Raw genomic sequence first — 5,839 nt, forward strand, 5'->3', positions numbered from 1 at the left:
GCAGTGACTTAATTATAGGCTATCGAGAATGTACATTAGGTTATTGGCATAGATTCAGATTGCTAGCCCCCCAAAATGTCTTATTTTCCCCATCAGGGAGAGGAGGAAGCAGAGTGCTGGTAGGGGTCTCACCATGGCTGTGGCCACTGCTGCCACTCCCTCTGTGCTCCTGCTGTAAAGGGAGCCCCGGAGGGAGCCAGATGCCCGCCTCCCCCCCCCCCCCCCAGCTGGGCTAGGGGAGGGTTGGCGGTGGAAGGCGATGGCAGACACAGGTAAACTCAACACTGACAGCATCATCCAAGTGCTGGTGGAGGTGAGAGGGCCCGAGCCTGTGAGGATGTCCAGTTCCGGGAGAATGAAACCAGAGGACTGAGCTGCAAGTCCTGCTGGAATGTGAAGCTCCACTCAGCATAGGTGCTGACACCGTGGACAAGCTATGCTTTGCTTCGACTCTCTGAGTGAGGGGTTTTCCGCCAGAAAGCAAGGACCTGTTTCCTGGGAACTATGTGGACAGGGGAAATGGCCATTGGAGACCTTCCCTCATTGGTACAAAATCAAATATCCCGAGAATTTTCTCCTCCTCGGAGGAAACGAATGTGCCAGCATCAATCGAATGTATGGATTTTGTGATGAAGGTAAAAGAAGATACAACATTAAACTAAGGAAAGCTTTCAGACTACTTTGTTTATGGTAGCAGCCATCATGGATGAGAGGTTTTACTCTCATGGGGATTGGTCACCAGACCTTCAATCTATGGAGCAGATCTGTTCATCTGGTAACTGGGGGACCAGATCAAGATCTCTTTGGGACCTTTGGGGGCTGAGCCTGATGACGATCCTTGGGCTGAGGTGGAAACGACAGAGGGGTGTCCGTCACAGTGGGTGCAGAAGTGGGTGCAGAATTCCCCCGTCAGCGTGACTTGGATCTTACATGTCACGCCCACCAGGTGGCTGAAGATGGATCTGAATATTTTGCAAAGAGGCAGTCAGAGTCACTATGCTTTCTGCACCCAATTGTTGTGGAGAGTTTGACCTCGCAGATGCCATGATGAGAGTGGACAAAACACAAATGTGTTCTTCTCAGATTTAAAGCCTGCGGAGACAAAGAAGGCAAGGCACAGGCCCCTGACACCTCCACGGGGTCTGATCGCAAAGCAGCAAGGAAACAGATGTTATTTGGACCTTGCCTCACTGCGACGTGTAATATATCGTGTAATATATCGTACACAGCCTTCATTCTTAACACTGCAATGGCTATTGGTCAGCTTGCCTCCATTTTCACTTAATCAATGGCATTTGCAAATGAAAGCCGCTCCCTCCCCACCCCCTTGTTGTTTAATTCTCTATTCTTTAGCAAACAACATAAATGAGGGTGTTAAAGCTCTGCTCCCCAGGCCAGTTTATCCTGTCTAAGGGGTAACGGTGCAATTGACCTTTTAAGCATTTCAGTACAACCCATGAATAATGTAAACGCTTGTTTTCTTTAGGATATAAAGAGAGCCCCAGGGTGCTCAATCTGTGCACGTTATCGTCGTAAAATGCAGACTGTTCATGCAAACCACGCTGACCATTTTTTTAAAAGATTTTGTTTTAAAGGGATTGCTTAGTTCTCTCCTTGTCTTGTCATGTACAAACTGGTTTTGTAGCTATCAACATCAGGAGTACTTTCGACCTTGCCGGCCTCAGTGGTATAATGTATATTTAATTAAAGCACACTTTCCCCTACTTACAACGACGCTCACAGCCACTTGGGACCACAGCACACTACAAAGGGCCTCTGACAGTGGAGAGTCTATTTGTAAAGGCGGGGACGAGGCTGCCTGCAGGGACCAGAAGCCTGAGAGCCCTGACCTCTCGAGGCGTGAAGGGACAGGGTGCTGCCCTGGGAGCTGGCAGGAGCTGGGCATTTGGTAAAGGGCACTGCCACCCATGGCAGCTGGCGGTGGAGGAACCGGGAGGAGAAATGTTGCCGGGTCACTTTGCTTCCTGCTGGTGCCTCCCAGTGTCTGAGTCCAGCGTGAGCCAGGAGAGGGGGCCTTCAGGAGACAGGAGTGCCATGTGGCAGGCCCTCCTCCTTGGAGCCATCTGAGGAGTGGGAGGAGCAGGTGGGCCCATCCCTGACCGCCCAGCCAGCCCCCAGCAGCAGGAGCAGCCCTTCCTGAGCGTGGCTCCCGCTTCCACCTGCCGCCTGGGCTGGGGGCCCAGAGTCTCTGACGTTCCTGCCCAGCACCTCGCGCCGCCCTTGCGCACTGCGCTCCAGCAGCAGCCGTGGGGCTAAAGTGCGCACCTGGGCGTCTGGCCAGGTGCAGGGGGGCGGGGGGACTGAAGTAACGCTCGTTCCTCTATGGCTGCTGACATCAGCTGGTGACATCACCGGGTGGCCCTGCAGGTGGAGGGCATCAGACGTTCAAATAACTCCTGGGGGAAGGGGGGGTGGTGTCGTCAACAGTAGGGGCTGCGCCAGGAATGCTCCTGCCGGGGTGGCCGGGGCCGCAGGAGGCCGAAGCCTGTGCAGCTGCCCGAGGGGGTGACCCAGCTCTGTGCTCAGGAGGGCCTGCACAGCTGGGCTCACTCCTGGTGTCTGTGTGTCTGTGTGTGTGTGTTGGGGCGTGGGGGGGGGGGGGGTGCCAGGGCCCCAGCACACGGGACCGCACGGAAGCTGCGGGTAAAGGCATCCAAGTCTCCACGTGCATCCTTCGCACAGAAAGACTATGGGGCTCTTGCCTTCTTCGTGAGGGAGGACCCCACCACGGCCCGTCATCCTTGGGCCAGAGGTCAGGCCCCACTTGCCTTCTGTAGCCCAGGCACCTGCTTTCCACCCCAGGCCGTTCTCCCCGCCTGCTCCAGTCTCTCCCCTGCACCGTCCTCCACGCGGAGTCTCCGAAGGGAAGTCCAGAGCCCGTCCAAGCTGTCCCTGCTCCTCTGCCTCCGAACAAAGCTGAGCTGGGGGGTGGGGGGGGGGGGGGGCAGCTGGGACTCCTGCCGGGCCCTGAGAACTCCTGGGCCTCTCGTTCTTATCCCTGAGGCTGGACGGAGGGGCTGAGGCCTGGGTTGGAGGGTGGATGGCCTCTGAGCGCCACACCCGCGTTCCTGCCTGGCAGCACCCACACCTGGCCTCCACTGTCAGTTCCTTCCCGCCATCCCCGCCGGCCGCCCCCTGTCCTGTAAAGCTCAGTCCCACAGCCCCACCCCCGCACAGGCACCCTCCTGAGATGTCACCTCGGGTGCTTCCTGCAGAGCCAGGCCAGGTCGCCTCCCGGGTGGCACTGCCTCCTGAGGAGGGTCCCACGTCAAGGCCAGCAGGGTCTGAGCACAGAGCTCCCAGCTGTGCATCAGAGGGCCCTGGCCCTCAGCGCAGCGCTGAGCAGAAACCCACCCCTGCAAGCAGTGGTGCCAGGCGGAGACAGAAACCCGGCGTCGCCAGGGCAGTGTGTGGGTTTGATGGCAACTGTGCCAGACATTTGGGAGGGACCAGGAAGGACCATTCAGGAGCATCCATCCAGGGTGCTTGGGCGAGCAGTGGTCGGCAAACTCATTAGTGAACAGAGCCAAATGTCAACAGTACAACGATTGAAATTTCTTTTGAGAGCCAAATTTTTTAAACTTAAACTTCTTCTCACGCCACTTCTTCAAAATAGACTCGCCCAGGCCGTGGTGTTTTGTGGAAGAGCCACACTCAAGGGGCCAAAAGAGCCACATGTGGCTCGAGAGCTGCAGTTTGCCGACCACGGGCCTAGAGGACCGGAGCACTGGCTTTCTCTCAGCGGAGGCATCACCCACCCTCCCAGCCGCACCTGTCCCTCCCAACAGGATACACTCCTCTCCAGGGACCCCTGCAGCCCTACATGACATGCCCCCTCCTCCAGGACCCACCCCTCCCCAAGGACCCCCCATCCCTGAATGACATGCCCCATCATCCAGGACCCACCCCTCTCCAGGGACCCCCCCATCCCTGAATGACATGCCCCCTCCTCCAGGACCCACCCCTCTCCAAGGACCCTCCCTACAGGCCCCACCCTCTCTGCCCCAAGGGTCCCACACTCCCGACCTCACTAGCCTGGTTCTCTTGCCTCTGGTAACGAAGAATTAGCAGACTGTGCTGGTGTTAGAAAGACCAAATGGTGTGTGCTGAGCAGCAGTGAGACAGAAGATGAAGGGCTTGGGACCCTGGTGAACCTGGGGTCAGAGTGGAAGACGGGATCAGAGAATGAAACTGGGGCCTATGCCACCGGCCCTGTTAGCTGTCGGAGAGAAGTGGTCAGGATTAGGATCCCGCTGGTGAGGCCTGGTGGGCGGGTTGGGGGCAGAGGGGCGCAGGCCTCCTTGCCTTTGTTCCAGCCCTTCTCCAGCCCAGTGTCCTCGCTCATCTCTCCTTCCATCCATTCGATTCTAACTCGTCAAGGAAGTCTCAGGTGCTGCTTCCTCCATGAAGCTTGTCTTGATCTCAGGCAGGATGACTCACTCCTTTTGGGCGATGTCTCTGTATCATCCCCCTTCTTGCCTTCAGCCAAGTACTCGCTGTTGCCCCAAAGGCAATCCTTGTGGGGGAGTTTCAGGTCTGATTTGACTCTATACCCACCCCACCCCACAGGACCCAGCACAAGGCTGTTCTCATGCTATCCATCAATAGATATTGTGGAAGACGCTTCTCTCTCACACACACCCCGCCCCCTCGGGCCTCTGGGAAGCGCCCCACGAGGCCAGGTGGGTCCTTTCACGGGAGCTCTGGGATTATGACAGCGTGTGAAGATGCAGGAGGTCGCATTTACCAGGAGAGTGAATGTGGCTGAGTAGGTCTGGGGGCTCAGGACACCACGTATTTAATGAAGGATGGAGTTCAGCCCCAGGGTGAGCCATCATCTGAGGAATCAATGAGTTTGTGAGGGGTGGCAGAAGACCCAGGCCCTGAGAACAGTGCTCTGGGGAGGGGTGGTGAGAAACGGGATGGGAAGGACACAAAAGACAATAAAATAAAGGAAGAGAAAGGAAGAGTCGCCAAGGAATCCTGATGTGTCCTCTGATTTTGTCAGACATTTTTGGAACACACGGGAAGGTGCTAGGAACAGATAGCAGGCCCTTCCCTGTGTCTTTCTGACGGCGCTGGCTCCATGCACACTCAGCTCTGGTGAACGTCAGCGGGGGATCTGTGCTGCCCTGAGAAGCACCACGGTGCAGGGCCAGGTCCTCGGAGTGAGCACCTGCAATCCCCTAGGCTGACATAGGCCACAGAGTGACAGAGGAGGAAGAGCCGGGGAGAAACTCTGACCTCACCCCCATCCCACTGAGCCTGGGCCACAGGCCCTCGCTGGCCCTCCAACCATAGCTATGCGCATGGAGCCTTCCCTTTCCTGGGAAGACCTTTCTGAACCCAGATGGCCCCCCACACCTTGCTCTTCAGCATGTGTCCTTAAAGCAGCCACATCATTGGCGCCATGAACTTGGCCTAGCCCAGCCCCCAGACCAGGATCTGCATTTCCCTAGAGATTCATGGACAAAAGCAAGAGAAAGGCCTATGTCAGGTGCTGTCCAGCAGCGTGACCTCCCCATGACCTTCTGTGACAGGCTGGCTACTGGAGGTGCACTCCCCCAAAACCTACCCCCAAAAGCTGGCCCTAAACCTGAAGGGAGGTCAGGGCTCAGCAAGGAATGAGAAAATGAAATCAGGTACTGGGATCAGCACTTTCTTGGGGTCTTAAAAACCTGGCCACGTGACCATGGGGCCATACGCTGTATCGCATGCTGGTGCCGGCAACTCCACGCCACGTCACTTGGAGCTGCATGAGCACCCAGGTCCCTTCTCGCCCAGCAGGGCCTGGTCTCCCCCTCTGCAGGGGGACAGA

The 5,839-nt window shown here is 57.0% G+C and overlaps 1 pseudogene; it reads left to right on the forward strand.

The window, feature by feature from the left end:
* Positions 1 to 259: 259 nt before the first annotated feature.
* Positions 260 to 5,446, forward strand: LOC114234296 (serine/threonine-protein phosphatase PP1-gamma catalytic subunit B-like; annotated as a pseudogene).
* Positions 5,447 to 5,839: the final 393 nt, after the last annotated feature.

Source organism: Eptesicus fuscus, chromosome 17 (genome assembly GCF_027574615.1).
Source record: "Eptesicus fuscus isolate TK198812 chromosome 17, DD_ASM_mEF_20220401, whole genome shotgun sequence".
Taxonomy (NCBI): Eukaryota; Metazoa; Chordata; class Mammalia; order Chiroptera; family Vespertilionidae; genus Eptesicus; species Eptesicus fuscus.